Raw genomic sequence first — 23,691 nt, forward strand, 5'->3', positions numbered from 1 at the left:
GGTGGTGTTTAGCTTCTCTTGGCTTGCAGGAAAGATGATGAATGGGAAAGTTGTTGTCAAGGTGGAGTTTGTTAGTTTGACAACGAACTTCAAACGTAGTTAAACAGTTTTCTTTGTAACGAATAGTTTTTAGTTATGTAACGGTAATGACATGAATATATCGAATGTCATGTAGAGGAAATCATTATCGAATAAACAGATTCACATTTCAGTTTCTATTTCTTGGTCTTCTCTCTCATTTTGTTCTTGATGTTCTTTCTTTCTCTGCTATTAACTCAATAGATAGTAGCCATCCCTTCCTTAATGGTGGCTCTACGCTGCTCCCTGAGCTCGGGTAGAGTCGAAGGCGATTTGAGTTGCAGCTCCATGATTTTCATGTTGAGTTCAAATTGAACTCTCGCTACTTCTGCCTTTGCCTCACGGACACCTGCAGCTAGTTTCTGAATCTTGGCCTCTGGTTGTGCGTCCTTAGGTATGTGCAACTCCGACACTATTCTACACGCCTTTGCAAATGTGGCCGCCAGCTAGGAGCTCCCCACCTAGACAGTATCCCTTTATTTGAGGGCCTGCATCTTCTCAGCGAACATTTGTTCATTGTTCACCTGATACTCACTAATTAAACTGAGAGCGCGCAGCTCCCGATCTCTGAGTTTTGCTGTCACTCCAGCCTGCAGTGCATGAATAAATTTGTTGGGGAGCGCTACAATATTTAGGCCAATGTTCTTAAGGGTACTAATGATGATCTTGTCATTGGCCGATTTTGTGCTCAGGGACCCTTCTGGCAGAGAAACTGTTCTAAGGTCCACTGTCCTTACCAGTTCTGCAGCCTAACTTGTCCCCGGTGCTAGGCTCGTCTGTGCGACGCTCACTTGACCTGCACCCACCTGTATTTGGCTAGTTTGGATCTGCAGTTCGTGCAAATCCTTCTGGAAATTTCCCAGCGACTGCATGTATTTTTACTCAAATTGCTGCAAAATTTCGGTTGTAGTGTCGCGCACCTTGTCACCGATCTCGTCTCGATCGCCCTCTGTTAGGGTGATGGGATCCATCTGCGCTTTAGACGACTTCGTATTCTTGCAGGAACCCTCCTTCTGTCGTTGTTCTCTACGCTTCCTTAGCCGAAATGGGGTGCTCTGCCCCTCATCACTGCCACCACCCTGCGCAAACTGCTCTTCCTCCTCAGTTTCGGGCGAAGGGGATTTGCCGCTTTTCTCAGAATCACGTTGTTCTTGTTTAGCCTGTTCCTTTGCAGTGCGCTCCTTTTCCATTCGAGCCTTCTCTTCGACTTCCTTCTTCCGCTGCGTGACCAACTTTTGTGCTGCCTATTTTGCTGCATCCTTCCATTTCTTCTCAGCTGAGCTCCCTGCGCCTTTGCTGGTACCTGCATCTAAGTCAGACGGGGTGTGCCAATCTGCCGGCCAACACTTGATCACTTCCTGTATGGCATCATCGGTGACTAAATACAGCAAATCAAACCACTTCTGTTACGGGTCCTTTCGCGCCCGAATCTAGATGCGGTGGAAATATACCTTGAACTCAGCATACACGGACAACTTCTCATACAAGGTTGGGGACAACCTTGGGCACTAGTTGATGGTCATGCGGAAGCTTGCTTCCATCAACACCCAAAAAATATTCGTTTTTGTGACCTGCGTGAGGTCCTTTGTGGCCCAGAGGGATGCGAATTTGCACGGCCTCCGACAATCCTTCCTTCAATGGAGGAAATTGGTTGTCCTTTGGCAGATCCCATGCGACCAACGCAATGGAGAGCAAAAACCACCTGTAGTGGAAGGGCTTGCTCTCATCTTGGACCTCGTGACAATTTGCAAGAAATTCATTGCATAAATACCGCGACCAGTTAAAATGCACACCCTCCGCGCATTGTACAACTAACGATCTCACACGCACTGGAACCTCGTCTGTGTGGAACTTCCTCATAACCTTTCCGGCCAGTATTTGGGTGGCAATATTCACCACGAGATCGTTTATGGACATGATGGAATAGCTGCACGGCTTCTTGACAAGCTCAAACTTCTTTTTCATCTTCTTTGCCAAGTCTCTTTCTGCTACCTTTCTGCCAAACTCCTTGGCCAGATTCAAACCCTCATGTGACAGGTGCGTGATACTGTGGATGAGCATATTCGTGATGGGTATAGAAATGCTAAGCCATAAGTACCCATCTTGCACGAGAGTAAGTAGCTGTCACACACATGTGGTGTTAATATTAGTGCGGTGGTAGTGGGGCACACATAACAGGCTCAACAACCCAAAGTTCTCCACTCCGCAAATCCATTCAACTGTCTCCAACTCAGTGACACCTGAGCCTGGGTAATGCATGCACCTCATATAATTTTCTGTCACAAGGTGAGGGAACCGCTCATGGTTAGCCAGGTCCCAATCCTTCATTTTTAACAAGGGAACCAGCGCAAGGCGTGGTCCAAGTCTGGGTCCTTGGGGACCTTTCCCTTCCCTTTTCACAGTGGGATATATTCAGGCAACTTGGTGATGGGCTCCATTGCCTCAGCGTCTATATCCTCAGTGCCCTGTTCAACTTCCAAATCCACCACCTTCTCGGGCTGCTTTTCCTTCTTCTGCGTCTGAGCGACAATATGTTTCCTAGGCGACTCGCACACTAGCACCGGCGTCCTCTACTTGTCTTTCTTTGCCTTCTAGGTTTCTCGCACCGGTGTAGGATTCAACCTAGGTGACCTCGGTGCTGTAGGTATAGGAGCCAGAGCTTCCATTCTCATTACCTCTGGAACAACTCCTTTGGAAGCGATAGTTTCTCCAGTGCTTGTAGTCTCAGTGGGGCTTGGTCCTAACATGGTATCACAGATGAATTTTCGGGTTAACTTTGGCAAATTATCGAATGCGGGGCTTGCGACCAAATGCTTGAAGAATGCACGATTCATAAGCAATAGACAACACAACTTAAAAATTCTAAGGGTGTAAAGTGTTCTCTGCTGGACCGACACACGTAATTTATAGGGAATTTTGAATTCAAATCCAACCATTCCCCCCAAAATTCATCCATTAATGCTATTTTGGCGATAGATATTCAAAGATTTTGGCCTTAAATGCCGGCCACCCGCTCCTCTTAACCATCTCCTGGCTGTCAAATCATGAACAGTGACTCTAACAGTCACTTTCTGGCTATGCTTTGCGGTATCTCCTTTCATAGCGCAACTCCCTTCATGCAACTTCTGATACTGTGACGTCTCCCTTTTGCGTGCAGCCCCCCTGTCGCATAGTTCCTCAAACCAGGCAGTGTAGTTTATAGTCCCGTGCTCCCTTGCAACTGCCTGGAGCACTAAGACTGTCCTGCCGTCATATAGTCATTGAGCCAGATCTCCTGTATATGGATTTAATCGAATTCCATTCACCCTTCCCGGAAAAGGTTCTCCATTCAGCTTCGCAAGCTGAACTGTGCCTCTATCTGTAATTTTCTTGATGACATATGGCCCCAACCAGTGCATCTGAAACTTTCCTGGAAACTTAGCGAATTTACTATCATATAATAAAACCAAATCATTTACCTTGAATGTGCACAACTTGATGTGTCGATCGTGCCATGCTTTTTCATGCTCCTTCTGCACTTGCTGATGGAATCTAGCTAAGAATTTGTCTTCTTCAAGCTCCATCAGCTACGTGAGCCGCTCTTCCAAGGCTTCGCGTCCACCATCCCTGTGAAAGTTGCTATTCGTAGACTAGGCATGATATATTCCATAGGCATCACAACTTCTACGCCATAGACCAATCAGAAAGGTGTCTGACCTGTTAGATTTTTGCAAGTAGTCCTATACGACCACAGTACTACCGATACGTGCACGTCCCAATCATTCCGCTGCGCATTGCAAATCTTTGTCAGCGCATTCTCCAAGATATTATTAAAGGCCTCAACTGTCCCATTAGCCTGCGAATAATACGGTGTGCTCTTCTGATGATAAACATAGAACTCTTCGGTCAGCACGTTGATTGTTTCGTTGAGGAAGTGCGTTATATGATCACTCATTAATAGTTTTGGGAAGCCAAATCTGATTAACAAGTACTCAAATAAGAACTTTGCTGTTGTGGCCCCTGTACAATCCTTCACCGATTGTGCTTCTGCCCATCTGGTCAGATACTCTATCGCGGCGATGATATAGCGCGCAACTGTCTTCTTGCTTGGGGGCTGAATCAGTCCTACAAAGTCAGTTGCCCATTTTTTCAAATGGCTGCAATGGAACCTTAGGGTGCAGTGGCAGATCATCCCTCCGTGATGGTCTACCCATTCTCTGACATGCATCGCATGCCCTACAATATGATTTAGAATCTTTATGCAGCATAGGCCACCACAACCCCACGCACAAAATCTTCTGCGTTGTTTCTTTTCCTGCATAATGTCCTCCTGCAACCCCTCCATGAGCTTCAGCTAGGATGCTACTTTGTTCGAAATCAGGGACATGCTATTGTAATATCTCATCAGCACCCATCTTATACAAATTTTTGGCGATAACCGAAAAAATTGCCATGCACATCACTAGTTCCTTCTTTTGCTGACTAGTATATCCTTCAGGAACTGTTCCAGTAGTCAAAAAGTTGATAATATATGCAAAATGATTATCGCCTACACGCACTGTGAAGAGCTGTGTGTTAGGAAACCCTTCCTCCAAATTAGTAGGCTCCTCCCCTGTTTCAATCTGCGAAAAGTGGTCAGGTCCTGCATTCAACCTTCCTGGCTTCACAATTACCTCAAAGTCATATTCTTGAAATAACAATAGGCATCTGCATATTCCCCCCCCCAACACAGGCTTATTAACCAGGGATTACAAGGCAGAATGATCTGTGTACATCTTGAAATGTCCGCCCAACAAATAGTGTCTAAACTTTTGAAGCGTGTACACCATAGCCAATCCTTCACGCTCTGTTGTTGAGTCCCGACAACGGAACCATTTGTTGGCTTAGTGGGTCTTGACCCAGGTTTAGAGTTAGTTGTGTGTCACACGGAAAGAGTTGATAGTGCAGACACAACCAACCTCCCTAGAAGCCTAAGACTTTCTAGTGACAAACAAGACAAATAGGAGCAATCCTTCTCTAAATATGCATTTATACTATGAGAAATCAAGTGTTTTAGATCTTACATGTAACCCAACGCTGTTGTAGTAGTCCAGCTTCGTTGATCCGGATGAGCTCCTCCTTCTCTTTGAAACCTGCATTCACTAACAATCAAACGATTAAATAGCACCTGAATATCACATAAAATAAAACACATTTAACATATAGACCAAGGAGTATATGAAACAACTCATAAATAACAAATTGTTGAGAAGAATGGACTTATTTGTATTAAAAGGTAACAAAAGAAACCATTACAACCTGAGCCTTGGTGTTGTGAAAGTTCCTCCCAGGGTCCACAAGAGTCCTCCTTTGCTCTGATAAGCTCACCCACTTCCAAATACAACAAGTCAAGATGGTAATCTCTCCTCACAAGCTTATACAAGGAAGTCCTAATTCCAACAGCATCTACCCTTAGGAATGTTCAGCTTTCAACCCCCCCTCCCTCTGGCCCAATGCATGTATTTATAGTGCTGTAGAAGAAGCTAATCAGGTCCACCATCAATGGGATAAGCCCCTCTTTTGGGTGGGTTAGCTCCCCTCTTGATGGGATAAGTTCCTCTTCTATAGGGATATATGAACCATCTAGAGGCGCTTCATACACGTCAAACAAGCTTCTAGAATGCTCTAGAAATGACCACAAGTAACTTTTTAAAGATGAAACTCGCGCCTTTTGACCTTTACAGGGGTACGCACCCACCCCTTTACATACAGAGCGTACAAGTACGCAGGTATTGTGAACTTGGGTTGCGTACACGCAGGTAAGGCTGAGAGAAACTGCGTACCCAGAGATAATTGACTTTAAATGACTTTTCTCTCTTTCTTTGAGTTTGACATGGAAAGCAGAGGCATGAGACTTGCCAAGGAGGATAGTATGACAGTGGATGGAGCCATACTAACTGCAAATAGTCATGGTGACATTTTTTAGTGTAACAGATTGCCCCCTAAAGTGCGAAGCCTGTAGTAGATTAGGGTTTTATATGATCTAGGAAGGGTGAAGTACTTTATCATTTCAAGGAGTATCTTGCGGAGAGCCTGGTCAGAACCTGCAAATATTCAACACAAAATACATATATAAGATGATATCATCGCTGAGGTAGGCATTCCCATACTCAGATTGAAAACTTTAACTAACAATCTAACTACTGCTCTGATACAGGAATGATTTTGCAGTACATCACAATTATAGACTTTTGTAGACACAGTATGGACGCAGCCATCTGTTTATGATTAATCTACTATATAATGAATACAAAACTCCTCGCAGCCTGGATGGTGGAAACTAGATCCAGGGTCTTCATTTCTACTTCCCGAATTGGTACGATTCTATCCATGTGAATAAACGAGTTGATGTCGAACATGGCAGAAACCACTTGATTACCAGTCGATGATGTAAACTGTTAACAAGTGTGAGAGAGACCACCAGTGATGTCAATGGTTCTCAAAGTACCCAGTACAATCCATGAAATGTGAATGAATGGGTTGATGTTGAACACGTCACGGAGTCCTTCGATCGAAAGTCAATGATGTAAACTGTCGTCAAAGGCGAGAAACCTGCAATTGATGCATGTAGACCTCAAGCTACTGACGATCTCTAAGTCATCTTTCTAGATAATGTGCTGATGTCGATAGAAAGCGACCCGTTGTAGGCAAGCCCACAACACGAAATCATTGTTCAAGTTGAAGAAATATTGCTGTAAGGACTGACTCAGGGATGGTCAAAATGGATGACAAGTATTTTGCATATGAATGGTTTATTTGCAGAGACCTCTTGAACACATAACGACACGACAGATGGCTTGGTGACGATTGACCCAAAGTTAATACCCAGAAACGGTTGAAGTCTTTTCAAAGTGGTTTGATCAACTTTAAGACAAAGGATTTCCCAAGCCAGGTGAATGAAAAGTGTCGTGTTCAAGAGCGGTGATAAGGTTCTTCTGTAACAAAGGATAACAAATAGGTTCATTCTTCTCTCTTTTCCCCCACCATTTCTGGCAAGTACCTCTTTATTTTTTACAAGCTTGAGGAGGATAACATATGCTTTATTATAAGCTCATCCTTCGGATGAGTCCAACTTAGTTTAGATTCAGACCCTAAGAAGGAGTGGTCCGTTCCTGTTTGTAATCGAACAGGTCCTTTACTGTGAAATTTTAACAAGTCCAGTATAGGAGAAACTCGGTGTTTTTCAATTTTAGAGAGTCTGAAAAAACTAAAGAAGACTCCAAGGTGGACTTTTTCGTAAATTTGTGTCTCCCAAGCCCAAAAAAGTATAAAATAATACCTGAGAGAACCGCTTGATTTTGCGACCAAGGAGTACTTTCATGTTTAGTGCCGTTGACCTGAAAAGTAAAAAGCGATCAAGGACACGTCGTTTTATTTCCAATATCGAGTTTGAAACGACAAAAACCCGGCAATCTTTTCGTGTTTTTACGGTCAGAAAAGGGCTATAAGAGGACCGTCTTTTAATTCCATTTTAACGAGTGTAAAAGAAACGCTCGACAATCTTTTCATGTTTTAGGAGTCAGAAAAGGGCTTAAAAGATGACTCTGACGTGAAAAATGATAATTTACCCTAAAGTCCCTTTGTCCTGCACAAAAACAACACATTACTCATACCTGTTTAAGATGGGCAAAAATACATTGAAAAATATCCTTTCACGGTGAAAAATAAACAAACTTAGCATTCATTTATCCAAAAAACCTATAAAAAGACTTTTTACCATGTCATTTTTACCATTTTACTGTTGAAGGAGAGAAAAGGGCTTTTGACAAGAAACTTCCCGTGGACATTGCAGAGAATCCAACCGTCGGAATCGAGTGCCGTCTCTTTCAGGTATTTCACAACATCCTCCTCTTCAATTTCATCTGTTTAGAATTTCATTTTAAGCTTTTATTTGATTTTTTAAAGGGTTTGGGGTTTTAGGATACACTTTTCGGGGTACGCAGGTGCCCCATGGGCGACCTGCGTACCCCGACATTTTCGTTAATGGGAAAATGGTCGGAGTACGCAACCCACCCTCAGAACAGCTACGTACCGCCGCTCTGTTTCTGAACGCGGGGTGCGTACTCCGCGCAAAGCGGATTTTCAAACCCCAAACTCCAAATTTAACCAACCAAATTTTGTTTAATGAATTCTAATCATTGTTTCTTGGTGTGTAGATCACCCACCATGCTAGATTGGCGTGAAAGAGAACACGAAGACGTCGATTTGGCCGCAATAGGTCATCAACCTTCCATTGATGCTTTAAAGGCATGCGGTCTCTACAAGTACTGGGCCATACCTGGCATGAGGGCCCAGGTGCCATTCTTAGAGTGGCTGGTTGAAAGGTGGAACATTCAGGATCAATGTTTCTACATCGGAGAGCACTAGCTCAAGATAGAGCCCTCCGACATATATTTTCTCACTGGCTTGCCTAACAGGGGCGAGCAACTGTCTCTATTCGGGACTAGGCCGGGTGGCCAATCCCTTGCTAGTCTCCGACTAGAGTGGTGCAACAATCAAAACCAGGAGAAGGGGATAGAAATCAAATACATATCCCGACCTGAACTTATGGTAATTTCCTTTACGGTTACCAGACTTTGCGGTGCGGCCGCTTTGCACAATGCCACCGGGTCCCAAATGCGGATGGCTATAGATTGCTTCCGAGGCACCATTTTCAACTGGTGCGATGCTGTGTTGGCCAATATGAAGGGCCAACTGACTAGGGCAAAGAACGGACAATTGAAGACCTTTGGATATGGGCCTTTAGTTGTGAGCTTTGCCCTAGAGAGAGTTCCAATGCTGATCCCCCCGCATCTTACTGTTCCAGTTGGGCCTCCTCGGGAGCCTAAGTTGACGAGATGGGTTGCGGTAATGGCCCGACATCCTGATGAGGGAGCGACAGTTGTCCGATTTCCTGACAGTTACTTTCACTGGTTGGAGAACCAGGTCTTTGCAATTAAGGATTTTCCTTATGCCGGAATGGATTTTCGGAATGATCCGGACATGGTTCTTCCACAGGGAGAACAATGGGACGACAGAGGTACTTCATTTTTCACAAGTTTTTAAATTATCTAATTTTTTATTTTTTATATATATCGTCTCAAACTGACAGTAAAAATGTTCAAAATGCAGATGTAGGTCCACGGTGTCTGGCCAATCTCCGGGCTTTTGAGAGGAGACATCCAGCTGCACCGGCACCGGCCCCACAGGACGCGGCCGCAGAGACACTAGCTGAGTTGGAGCAGGATCTAGAGCGTCTGACGGCGGGTATACCAGAGACCACTATAGATGATATTCCTATCAGACTTCAGCGCTATGTGGTCGCAGTCCCGGGACCTTTTAGGAGGTTTTTGTGTAGAGTGGCCCGTGCAGTGGTGTCTTATAGGGAGCATCACCAGTGATTGGATGGTCACTTTGTAGACACATGTGACATTTTGGTTTTTTGTACTTATCATTTTTGCCGATCATAAGGTGTTTTAAACCTATGATCGAAGACGATGTATATTTTTTGACACACTTCTATCTATATATATCATTATTACCGGCTTATTTTGTTAAACATGTGTGATGAAATGTTTGTAAATTTACAATTATTGCAAATATCTATTTAACATTCGAGACGCAATTGCATCTGCTAATGTGTTTAAAGACCTTGGAATATGCTGATATTCAATGTAATCAAATTCACATTCCAAGAGACGCACCCTCAAAAACAATCTTAATAACACTGGATTCCTAATGGCATAGACTCTATTAAGCTGTAATACAACGAGTTCAGAATCTAACCTCACTATCAAACTCCGAATCCCAAATGAAATAGATTCAGATAATAACTCAATCACTGCACTGTATTCTGCAATGTTGTTTGTTGTTTGACCGAGGCTCACCCCATGCATAGAAACTAACTCGTCAGAGGGCGAATAGATAACCCAAGCTGCGGAAGAGATATTCCGTGTACTACGACAAGCACCATCAGCAAATCCAATGTACGTTTGGAGAGGCGTCGACATCTGCAATATCAAGAGTAAAACCAAGATAAGCCAGAATAACGACGAAAAACACACTCTCTAAACTAAGCACACTGTCTAAACTAATCACACATTCTAAACTAAGCACACATACCAGCTAGAAAGCAAAACCTATCCTAACTAAAATCTCCATACCCATCATTTAAGCATAATACCTCTTTAGGTAAAGTCCATTTCTGGGTTTACCCAAAGAGTCCCCATCAAAGTCTACCAGATCATAGGCCCCTTTTGCTAGCTTTCGCTTGACAATGTAGGGCCCATGCCACATAGGAACGAATTTTCCATCACCTAACTTATCATTAGCTTGATCATATAACAACACTAGGTCTCCTTCCGAAAAATTTCGAGGAGTCACATTCCGGTCATACTGAGCTTTCATTCGTTTTGCGTGAGTCTCGATTGCTAAAGCAGCTTCACGTCGAGTCTCATCTAATTTAGCTAAGTATAACAGACGCTTCTCCTCTTCGGAAGTAGCTGGGAGTAATTCGATGGCCATTTGGAGTGACGGGATTTCGCATTCAATGGGCAGCACGGCTTCCAAACCATAAACTAGTTGGAAAGGAGTGAACCCTGTTGATGTTTTCACTGAGGTTCGGTATGCCCAAAGCGCTGAAAATGACATGTTATGCCAATTCGACCAATGAATACCAATGATCCGTCGGATCATGATAACTAGAACTTTGTTGATAGACTCAACCAGACCGTTTGCTTGGGGATAATAAGGAGTAGAACTATCATGATGTAAACCAAGCTGGCCTGTAAGTTCTGTCATCATAATGTTTCGAAAATGGCGCCCATGGTCAGTGATTATCGCTTGTGGGACACCAAACCTAGCAATAATGTGATTGAATACGAAAATTGCTGCTGTCTTGCCGTCTGCCTTGAATGTAGGCATCGCCTCGGCCCACTTAGTAAAATAATCAACCGCAAGGATGATATACGCATGCCCCCCGGCCGAGTGAGGGTTACAAGTAATAAAGTCGATACCCCATTTGGCGAAAGGACCGACGGAAATTATAGGGTGGAGAGGAGCTGGTGGTGCGCGCATATTGCGATCAAACACTTGACAGTTGTGGCATTTTCGGACTACAATGATACAATCTTTAAACATGGATGGCCAGAAATAGCCAGCACGCAACACCTTCTGAGCTGTGGCATACCCAGACATATGACCGCCACACGCCCCAGAGTGACAGTCATTCAAAACCCTTTCTGCCTCTTCGTGAGTTAAGCAACGTCGGAAAACCAAGTCCGCCCCACGGCGATAAAGAGTATCTCCAATTATTTTGTACTGTTGGGACTGGAATCGAATTTTCCGACGTTCTGTCTTAGAAGCTTCGGGCCGAAAGAATTGGGTTTGGAGATAGATGATTATATCCCCATACCACGGATCTAAGGTGCTGATAAGAAACAAAGATTCGTCCGCAATGGGCTCCTCTGCCACTATTTCCGTGTCAGCACGCGGGAAATCACACATTAACTCGGCAAAGACTAAGGATTTCTTAGACTTGGACTTCTCGAACTCCAAATCGAACTCCTGCAGGATAACGATCCATTTGGAGTACTTGCCCCTTAGCAATTGTTTAGTCAGAATATAGATCATAGGGTTGCAATCCGAAATCACTGTAGTTTTACAGAGAAGAATATAGTGACGAAATCGCTGGACAGCTTGAACGGCTGCCAGTGCCAACTTTTCCACATGCGAGTATTTTAGCTCGGTTGGATTTAACATCTGACTAAGGTAATATATCACATGTTCCGTTCTGAATTCATCTTCCTGAACTAAGACCATTCCAATGATAGAGTGGGAGGCGGCGAGATACAAAAAGTAATCCTGGTTGTAGTTGGGAGGATGCAGCAACGGTGCATGGGTCAACGCGTGCTTAAGTGCATCAAAAGATTTCTGAGCTATCTCATCCCAAGAGAATTGAGCATTTTGTTTTAACAACTGGGTGAAACCCTTTGTAACCTCGGCGTAGTTAGGAATGAATCGACGTAAAAAGTTTGCTTTCCCCTGCAAACTTTGGAGTTGGCGCAGACTCGAAGGAGGAGGCAATTTGATGATAGCTTCTACCTTCGAGGGATCGACGCAGATACCGGCTTTTGAAATGACAAATCCTAGCAATCGTCCCACTTCTATGCAGAAGACACATTTGTGTGGGTTCAACCGAATTCGATAATGCCGACACCTCATAAAAATAATTCGTAAGTGGGCAAGGTGATCAGCTCGATGTAAAGAATGAGCAGGCAAATCATCGAGGTACGGCTGCACAATGTGCTTGATGTCGTGAAATGCATAAGACATTGCCCGTTGGAAAGTGGCTCCGGCATTCTTAAGTCCAAAAGGTAATTTGCAATAAGCAAATGTCCCCCAAGGACAAATGAAAGCCGTTTTTGGTTGATCGGCAGGTAGAATATTGATTTGGTTGTAACCGGAAAAACCGTCCATAAAGGAAAATATTTCACTGCCGGCACAATTATCAATTATTTGATCGATATAGGGCGTGGGATAGTTGTCTTTTGGACAAGCACGATTTATATCCCTATAGTCGATGCATATTCTTATTGTTACTTGTTTCTTGTTAACCGGAACAATATTCGATACCCAATCCGTTAACGGGATTGGATAAATGAAACCTGCTTTCAACAGCTTCTCTACTTCTGCTTTAATTGCAGCCACTTTCCTAGGGTGTATCTGATGCAGACGTTGCCGAACGGGTTTAGCGTCCGGGTAAGTCTTGATCTCATGAACAACAATGGAGGGATCAATTCCTGGCATTTCCTCATAGGACCAGGCAAACACGTCACGAAATTCTTGAAATAGGGCCTTGTATGTTTGAATTTCGTCATATGTACACGAGGCACCTATATGAATGTTCTCAATAGTTCCGGTTTTGACTGAAATGTAAATGGCAATAGTTTGGGAAATATTTCCCAAATTCAACTCTGAATCAGGATGTTTCATGGGATTCTGAGCGTCCTTGACATATTCAGCTGTAAAGATTGATGAAAAATCATTTTCAAAGTCATCACTCTCACGTAAAAATGAAGATCTATGATGGAGATCTTCCCATGGTAGATCGTCTACACTTAGGATTTCGCGAAGTTGTTCATCAGATGACACAACTTCAGGAAACGCTATCCGTTCTGAGGTTGATGTGAAAAGTGATTCTTCACCGACCACATTCATTTGGTCAATTTGGGTTGAACGCGGGTCTGTAAAAGACTGCACAGCTTCATAAGCAATTTCATATGGACTCAAAGGCATAGCATCACCAAATGAGTCTATCTCAGATTCAGATGGGACAATCCAAGGATCATCGTAAATAATAGTCTCTAAAGTAATCATATGAATGAAAGCGAATGAAGGGTCTGCGTTGATTGGAGGAAAAGGAAAAGTTCCCAGTAAACCGGAATCTTTAACTAATCCTACACCAACATCTTTATAAGGGATAGTCGTTTTACCGACATGCTGGATACTTTCTGAAGAGGCTGGGTCAGATGAGAAGAAAGCCAGCTGGTCTATTGTCACGATCTTGCCATTGTGTGGAAACTTTATAACTCTAAAGACCGATGACACGACCGCTGTCATAGCGTAAGACCAACTGCGACCCAAAAGAAGGTTGTAGTCTAGAGGGGCATTAACCACCTCCACATCCAGACTAACGGTTTTTCCTTCAACCCCTATAGGCAAATCCTGTAGAATGCCAAACGGATGGAACCCACGGCCATCAAAGGCCTTAAGAATCGTCGGGGATTGGTTCAATGAAGGAGAACCAAGCGATCTCCAACATTGAATCGACATAATACACATAGAAGCTCCTTCATCAATTACAGTCCGATGAATAGGCCTGTTTTTGACTATCACTGGAATCTGGAAAGGCATCTGATGAGGGAGACGTGGTGTACTATTTTCTAGATCAAAGATTATGAGGTTCGGGTCCTGAATATCAACAGCTCCTATAGCCGACAAAAGTAATTTTCGTTGTGCTGGGCATGATTGCAGCACTTCTAAAGCCGACATTGCTGAGGGTGAAACAGCTAAGTCCTCAACAATGTTATAATTCTGAGCTGCTCTCGCATGTGGATTGAAAGCAGACTTTCGAAGTATACCCTTGGCGGGCGGTTTGATTACCAAGTCCGGGTTAGGTTTCTTGATCTGTAGTGGATCGGAACCGGGAGCTGAGGTTGATGGATTAGAATGAGAAGATTCTGCTTCTTTGCCATCAATAGGACTCTTACTACCATAATCTTGCGATCGAGTCGCAATCCGTACATGAGACATCATCAATATGGGTTCTTCACTGGCACTCGAGGAAGAACCTATCATCTTACTCTCCTACTTTGGAAATGGATCTTTCAAAACAGCAGGAGTTGGGAACCTTTAACGATTTTCACAACCTCTGCCCGATGAGGGCAATCTCTTGTGAAATGATCTTCTTCACAAATTAAACAAGGATAGCGAGGTTTGCGCTTCTCGTCATTAGATTCCGACTTCTCTTTTTTCTCCTTTGGAGCCTTGTCTGCTTTATCCTTCTTCTTGCCTTTCCTTTTACCACCGTTTTTTGATTTAGCCGTAGATGACTCTACAACGTGAACGTCGGCGGTAATTTCAGGAGAAGACTCTCCCGTCGGGGAGTCTGGTAAGGTTATTATTGGAGAAGAATTCTTTGAGGATTTCTTCTTACTTTTAGTGTTCACCGTACCAATCATGCCATCAGCAGCATGAGACCCCGAAGGAGCAGCAACGATTTGATTCGACTTAGGAAGATCTGGGATCTTCTCGTGCAACGTACCCGACTGAGTGTAAACTAAGTTAAGGTACTGGGCTTGAGCAATGACTTGCTCCTCAGTAACTACTCCAGCCTTAGCTACATCTTCAGTAATCTTCGGTAATAATGATTTGACAAAACATTCAGCTAAGATTTGGTCCGGGATAAAAACTTTCACTAAACGTCTCCGACGTCTCCATTCATGGATATGATCAGAAATATAAGTGGACATCGATTGTTTTAATGAAGTTAATAACTCAGTACCATTATCGTATCTGACCGGCAACTGAAAATGAGTTAGGAACGAGGTAGCTAACTGGCTAAAGTTATAAAAAGAGGCCCGTGGTAACTCAATGTACCACTTGGCTGCGAGACCAATGAGTGTACGCTGGAAAAGACGTAAACGGATCAAATCATCCGAGATAGAATTTGAAGCACACCATAGGTAGTAAGTCATCACGTGATTTGATGGATCCTCTCCAGACTTACCTTCGAACTTGGGTATGTCACTGGGAAACTTATTTGGCATTGGCGGCCAGAACGGAAGATAATTTATTGGATCATTCGTTAGGCACGTCAAGTCTGGTAAATCCAAAGTTGCGATAAACGGCAATTTCCAGTTAGGATCTCTAAAACTCTGGGTCACAATACAAGTTCCAGGAGGAGGATATCCAGGATAACTAGGAATAGGAATCGCGTTCGGGATATTATATCCTCCTGGAAAACCAGGATTAACTGGACCGTACTGGGGTTGTTGATAAGTGTACCCAGGATACGATTGATACTGGTAAACCGGTTGTTGGACAGTAGGACCGAATTAGTACTATCCCTGGTACTGTTGATAAGTGAATTGTGGTTGACTTGTTACAACAGTACTTAAACCAGGCTACCTTACAGGCATCTGGACCGTGGTTTGAATCGTAGATCCGGACAACGGTAAATATGTCTGAGGGGTGGTTGCAGAGACAGTAGAAACCGGAGCTGTCGATACTCCAGAAGTCGGTGTGGTGGAAGGAACAGATGTTGCGGTAGTTGCAGCAGTCGTTTGAGATGGAGTACTAGGTGTAATTGGCGACTGAGTAACTACCGAAGTTACAGAAGTTTGAATATTTGACTGGACAGGTTGCGGTTGCTGGGGTGAACCAGAAACTACGGATTGTCCAGTTTGAGGTAACAACTGTATACTTGGCTGCAACACCTGTTGACCTTGTGATGGATCCCACACTATCATTTCGGGGTATTGACCCATGACAGGTTGAGGATATTGAGATCAATAACCGGATTGAGGGTAGGATTGATAATTGATAGGTACATTTCCCGTACCTTGAACGTAAGATTGACCTTGAGGTGGTTGATAACCTTGACTCGAGTACTGACCTTGGGGTAGATACCCTTGGGGTAAGTACTGATACTGGGGTTGACCTTGAGGCATATATTGGTACTGAGGTTGACCCTGGGGTACATATTGAGGCTGGGGTTGACCTTGAGGAATGTATTGTACCACAGGTATATACTGTCCTTGAGGTTGCCCCCCAGACGCAAGTTGTGTACCTTGAGGTTGCCCCCCAGGCGTTAATTGAGGCTGCCCCCCAGGCGGTAATTGACCACTTTGAGGTTGAGAACCGGGAACTGAACCTGACATCATATAAATGTCTCCTACACCCAACGGTTTATTACCATTGTTTCCAGCTAATGACCCATGTCCAATGGGTTGAGGAGATGCTCCTGCAAAAGTACCAGAAAGCGACTGATACCCAGCAGGAACAGAAGGACCACCATACAAGAAAGATTCAGGAGACTGAGTGAACACGGACGACTGACTAGACATATTTACTGGATTATAAATACCTCCGGATGGATAAGGAGTACGAGGTGGAGAAAAACTTATCCCTGAGTTGTCTAAGTAATTAGTTAACGAAAGGTACCAAGTAGTACTTCTAGGTGGACTATAAAATATAGATTCATGCTCTCTTAGATCAATGGTAGGTTGATCTTCAAGAATAGGGCCTACTTCTTCTTCTGGAGCAAGTTCTTCAATAGCTATCAAACCAGAAGGAAGATTTTTGGTTATGACTCTTTCTACCCTAGGTGAATCAGGAACACTAGAAGTTGGAGTAACAGGTTCAGATATTTCAGGTTCTTCGCCTATATCACTAGCAGATGAAAAACTACCAGCAAGCTCAGAAACTGCAACAGCTTCAGGATTGTAACCTGTTTCTAGACTTTGGTAATCTGGATGGACTACCAACGAAGACTCTCCTTCTTCAGGTGAACCTACTCTACTGCCACTAGGAGGAGTTACAAGGACTTTCAAACCTTCGTAATGACTCGGGACGTCTTGAGGAGGTTGACCCCGAATTCTACGGGATGTCCTCAACAATTCGACCACGAAAACAATCTCAGGAGACTGGCCCCGAAGTCTACGGGACTGTCTCGGTAATTCCGCCACAGTTAAAAACTTTTAACTACCACACACACAAACAAAGTAAAATCTCAAAGCAAACCACCTAAAGTCTCTAAAGAACCAAACAAATTTGAAGCACACGCCTAAAGAATCTAGGGCGTCAAACCAAGCACAAACAGTAGCCTTCCGGACCGAAAACGCTAGTTGGAGATGAAACCCAACATCGCCAGATTCAATACAGAAGTGGCGGGTGGAACAGTTACCCCGACAACCTGCTTAATGAATAGACCGGCACAAGTTCCTCCACTTTAACCGTCTCGAGTGAAGTGAACCCCCCGGAAAATCCAAGTGAGTCTAGCCGACGTCTGCTCCAGGTACAGTGGGATCTTCCCTCCACCGTCACCTCGGTAGAATCCTAAAGATAATGGTCACTAAGGTTACCAACAGCAACAAATACAACTGGGGGAACAGTCTACACTCCGACAACACGCAAGGGCAGAGTATCAAGCTCAATCCCCTTGCCGGCTCCTTGACAATAATCCAAGGTTTACCGACAAGTGACCCCTGGCTCCTCGACAATGGTTAATCCGAGGTTTACCGTTTGTAATACGTGCGTGTTTGGCGTCGTTCCCAACGAGGGAGGATTGATCCCCTCACTGGTTCGGACACGAGCTCGTGCTTCTCCTTTAAGAGCAGCTTTCCCAGAGTATAAATGAAACAACTGGATTTAATCTATCACAAGATAAGCTACTTGTTTGGTTTTGTTGTCTTGGAGAGTTAATTACTCTCCTACTCCAAGACACTAGCCTGATCTATATTGGTGTTTCAGAGCCCTAGTAAATAAAAAGTTACTAAGTTGATTTTACTTTAAGCGTTAATTTTTATGGTTTTTCTTTAAGACAAAAGGTAGTGGAGATGAAACTGGTGGTGTGTAGACTCGACTCTCAACCACTACAAAGATGCACCTAAGATTATTTACACTACTTTTCTTTTTCAATGAAACTCCTAGTTAAGAGAGTTGAGAGAATGCAAATTTTATAGAAAACAACTTTCTTGGCAAAGACAATCAAAGAAACAATTCTCTTTATCTTTTCAAAGCACACAACTCATGACCACTAATTATCTTACGAAATTTCCTTTCTCTTCAAAAGACTACAAATGCTACCAAAGAAAACTTTTTCCAAAAGAATTTTTGTATTTTTTCTATATTAATAAAGCATGTAAAACTATTTATCGAAAAATCAAATTTAACAAATCTAAGAAAACCAAATCAAATTCACTCAAAAGCAAATCAAAGGGAAATTTACCTAAAAGCAAAAAATAATGAGGACAAAAGCCTACAAAGTTAATTCCCGGATGTTTTAATCAGTCAAAATGTAACTAAGGATCAGTCTATGCAGAATCATAAACTGATTAAAAAACAAAATCGAAATCTTTTTGTTCTTTTTTTTTTAAATAAAATTCAAAGTTCAATCAATAAACTTTTTCGAGATTCGCAAAGAGAAGACACAAAGGTAGGTCTCTCACAAGGGTGAATTCTATGACAGGCCCGACTCCTAAGAGGGTTGAACAAAACCAGGGAGATCCAAAGTTTGACAACCTCTAACGCCAAAGTCACTACAGGACCAGTTAAAAATCAAACCCTAAGGCAAAATCCCTATGAATTCCACCAAAACTCTCGACACTAACGGAACAAGATCAGGTGAAGATCTCTGACAGCAAACCAATGGATCTGGGCAGTAAAGACAAATTAAAAACAAAATCTAAAGAGCAAAAAGCAAAAAATTGCAATTTTCTCAAATTTGACAGGGGTACGCAGGTGACCTGTTTACACAGGTGCGGGTACGCTCTGTGCACACAGTCGCAGTGCGTACAAGTACGCACTGTGCTGAACTCAAAGCCTGCGTACTGCTGGCAAAGCTAAGAAAAATGAAAATCTAAATTAACCCTAAGCTAACCCACCCAAACACACAGTCAGACAGCCAAAAATCAGAAAACAAGCGCTTTTTCTCAGACCAAAATATCAAATCAAAAAGAACTCAAACACATTCATGGAGTCCCCAGTGGAGTCGCCATTTTGTCACACAGAAAGAGTTGATAGTGCGGACACAACCAACCTCCCTAGAAGCCTAAGACTTTCTAGTGACAAACAAGACAAATAGGAGCAGTCCTCTAAATATGCATTTATACTATGAGAAATCAAGTGTTTTAGATCTTACCTGTAACCCAACGCTGTTGTAGTAGTCCAGCTTCGTTGATCCGGATGAGCTCCTCCTTCTCTTCGAAACCTGCATTCACTAACAATCAAACGATTAAATAACACCTGAATATCACATAAAATAAAACACATTTAACATATAGACCAAGGAGTATATGAAACAACTCATAAATAACAAATTGTTGAGAAGAATGAACTTATTTGTATTAAAAGGTAACAAAAGAAACCATTACAACCTGAGCCTTGGTGTTGTGCAAGTTCCTCCCAGGGTCCACAAGAGTCCTCCTTTACTCTGATCAGCTCACCCACTTCCAAATACAACAAGTAAAGATGGTAATCTCTCCTCACAAGCTTATACAAGGAAGTCCTAATTCCAGCAGCATCTACCCTTAGGAATGTTCAGCTTTCAACCCCCCCTCCCTCTGGCCCAATGCATGTATTTATAGTGCTGTAGAAGAAGTTAATCAGCTCCACCATCAATGGGATAAGCCCCTCTTTTGGGTGGGTTAGCTCCCCTCTTGATGGGATAAGTTCCTCTTCTATAGGGATACATGAACCATCTGGAGGCGCTTCATACACGTCAAACAAGCTTCTAGAATGCTCTAGAAATGACCACAAGTAACTTTTTAAAGATGAAACTCGCGCCTTTTGACCTTTACAGGGGTACGCACCCACCCCTTTACATACAGAGCATACAAGTACGCAGGTATTGTGAACTTGGGTTGCGTACACGCAGGTAAGGCTGAGAGAAACTGCGTACCCAGAGATAATTGACTTTAAATGACTTTTCTCTCTTTCTTTGAGTTTGACATGGAAAGCAGAGGCATGAGACTTGCCAAGGAGGATAGTATGACAGTGGATGGAGCCATACTAACTTCAAATAGTCATGGTGACATTTTTTAGTGTAACATTGTGCCAAAAAAACCCTACACTACTGGCCCTTTCGGCATCAACCCGCGTAGCGCAGACTGAAGTCTCACTCGAAGCAGTATGGGGGGATGCTGGAACCAAGTTTTCAGACCAAGAGATCAATGTGATGTCCTTTTTATGTCCTAGATCTGCTTTCACATAGATTTCTAAGCCCTTAGGGCTTGGCACTGTAGTTTCCTTCAAATGACCTCTAGACCTCCGCGAAGGTCTACGATCAGCTTCTGCAGACCTTTAACAGATAGTTTATCTAATTATGCGCATCATAGACTAGCTTTAGATCGGAGTCCACACAGATTTGCTTAAGTGCTTAATAAACTTAACAGAAAGTATCTTAACCTTCACGTAAATACTTAACATGCATTGCGTTCAATTAAAGAGATTCATCCAATAGATTTGCATATCAAGAGATTATTAATTCATAAAGACATTCTTTCATCACGACATATATCGTAACATAAACAACAGAAGGAAACAAATAAAACATATGAATTTCTCCATCAATCTTCTTTATTGATCTTCAGTATAAGGTTACAGACTCAAAACTTCCCTACGCACTCAGCTGCGGATACCACTCTAGGCCTTTGCCCACTCAGCTGTGGAACCTTTTCCTCCCCTAAGACTTACTCCTCTACGCTAACTCTCTAAGACTCCCTCCGTCGTACCCATAGAAAAAAGCATAGATCTGCCTTAGACTCTCTAAGACACACCTATTTATACAATCCCATGGTCCGCGGACCAAGGGTAGATCTCAAAACCGACTCAATCTTACATAAACAAGGGTAAAAACCCTTTTTGAATCCTAACTGACTACACGCTCCGCATCCACAATTTGCAGAGACTTTACATCGTTTTGTCAAAATTTACAGCAAAACTTGAGTTTTTGACCCAAAACTGACCCAGGGGACCCCATCCCAACAGGAAAATATCATAACATATAGTTGTATTACAAGATCAGGTACTCGAAGCTTTGGTTTGGAAGCTTATGCATGAGTAGGACCTGAACAATATGAACTAGAAGGAATCATTAGAAGCAAAGGTTTTTTCCATCAGTGAGGAGAATGAATTTCTTCGCAGACAAGTTGATATGTACCGAAGGGAAGCATAAGCTCTTCGTAATAAATTGTGCTTCTTCCTAGAAGCCAAAGAAAATTTGGAAAGGTGTGTTGATGATTTGATGATCCATTTTGATAAGATGAAGCTTTTAGATGTTGATGGAGCAATATAGTTGAACTCTGTAATGCATGCTCCAGAGTTGAAAGAGGAGACACCATTTAGAGATGGTTTATCAGCAGAAAGGGAGCTTAAAGATTTAGTTGAAGCAATTAGTACAACTAGTCAACGTGAAGCAAAAGCTCAGGGAACTGCCCTTTTTTTGGCTAGGGAAGTTGATGATTTACGCAAAAAAGTAAAGGAGTCAATTGAAGATAATGAAAAACTGATTATCATGTATGAGAAAGCCATGCAAGAAATGAATGAAATAAGGAAAGCCAAGGAAGATGCATGTGAAATGAATGAAAAATCCCAAGAGTTGGTTCATTTTTTCAGGAATCAAGTCGAGGAACTTGAGAAAGAAATTAAAGAAAGGAATCAAAATTTTTTAAGCAAGGTTGACATGTATGGAAAGGATGATTGCCCAAATATCTTGCTAGATGGAACAAGCAATATAAAAGATAAAGTAGAACATATAGTTCTTCATCTTAGAAAATAGATTGAAGAACTTCTAGTGAAATTGCATGATACACCAGAAGAGAATGAAAGACTACTTGAGCTATATGAAAAAGCATTGTGAGAAAGAGGTGATGCAAGAAGAATGTGGTGGAATTATAGAGGTAAGAGAATTTGTGGAGAGCATGTGCTAGACATGGAAGATGGAACAAGGGTAAATGGAGTAGGTCGTGAAACCTTAATTCAAAGGCATGAAGAAGAAATTCAAGACATTGTTGAAACTACATTATTGCAGGAACATGCTAGTATCAACAGGGATGGAAAAGTAGAACCGGAGGTGATCCATATGAGAATGGAGGTTGAGGAGTGTCAAATGAAATCAAAGGAGATAACTAAAGAGAATGAAAGATTAATTGACATGTATGAGAAGGAAATGCGAGAAAAGGATGGCATTAGGAAACTATGGCAAGACACTGTACAAAATAAGGCTTCCACTGAATTAAATGCAACTATAAGGGGCATTATAGAATCTCAAGAATTGAGAAACGAGATTGGAAAACTAGAAATGGGGATTGTGCCTAAAAAGGCTTCCAATGAACTAAGGATAGAGTTGGAAGATGGTAAAATATATCTGAAATTTGGCATGAAAGATGATGGACATCAAGAGGAGACAAGGGGAACACTAGGAGCATCAAATAATGGGAATATGTCACAAACAAAATTTGTGTTCGCCTCCTATGATGTTAAGACAGAGCATCTAGAGCATAAATTAGAACTATGACAACATGAAATGATTGATGAGATTCAAAATCTTCAAAAAGAGCTCAGGAGGATGTCTCAACAGAATGGAAAATTAGTTAAGATGCATGAGAAAGCTATATTTGAGAGAAATGTATTAGTAAAGTTGTGGCAGAAGGCAACAGATCATAGATTCTTTGAAGCATGCTGAGAATATAGATCTTTTGAAAGGAGATAGATGCCATAACATTGCCAAAAGTCTTCGTATTGTATCGGGGATCCCCCTTTGTTCTTCTGTCACAAAAGAAACTGAAGGTCTCAAGGAAATGAAGCAGCAAGGAGAAGAAAAGGACATTCAGATTTCTGAAATTCATCATGGTATATTTTTTACCCACAAGGGAGGTGCAGTGGGTGTTCAGGAGCAGTCTGACTTTGGGAAAAACATGGATGACAATTTAGACTCTGATAGAATCTTTAGCTTGTTGACAAAAGAGGCGGATGAACTCCAATTGAAAATGATGGAAATGGCAGTGAATATGAGAAACTACTAGTAATGTATGAGGAAATTGCAAATGATAATGATAAGATGAGGAAAATATTACATAAAACTAGTCAAGAACTGTAAAATTCCACACAAGAGAGGACACTTTTCTCCAGGGAGATAGAGGATCTCAAGTCCAAGCTAAAGATCCTGATAGACAATAATGAGGATATGGTAAAGGGGAATGAGAAAGTTGTTCAACAAGTGGATGCATTAAACATAAGCAAGGACTCATCAAATAATGTTGATTCTTGTTTTGCAATAAACCAATCTGATGAACTCCAGTCATTGACAGTTGAAAATGAGTGAGGTGCATATGT

The 23,691-nt window shown here is 42.5% G+C and overlaps 1 pseudogene; it reads left to right on the top strand.

The window, feature by feature from the left end:
- The first annotated feature begins 2,146 nt into the window (after positions 1 to 2,146).
- On the top strand, positions 2,147 to 22,873 carry LOC149240403 (kinesin-like protein KIN-12G; annotated as a pseudogene).
- The last annotated feature ends 818 nt before the right edge of the window (positions 22,874 to 23,691 follow it).

This window comes from Pinus tabuliformis, chromosome 8 (genome assembly GCF_031772625.1).
Source record: "Pinus tabuliformis cultivar Carrire ecotype Pingquan chromosome 8, CPIR1, whole genome shotgun sequence".
Lineage (NCBI taxonomy): Eukaryota > Viridiplantae > Streptophyta > Pinopsida > Pinales > Pinaceae > Pinus > Pinus tabuliformis.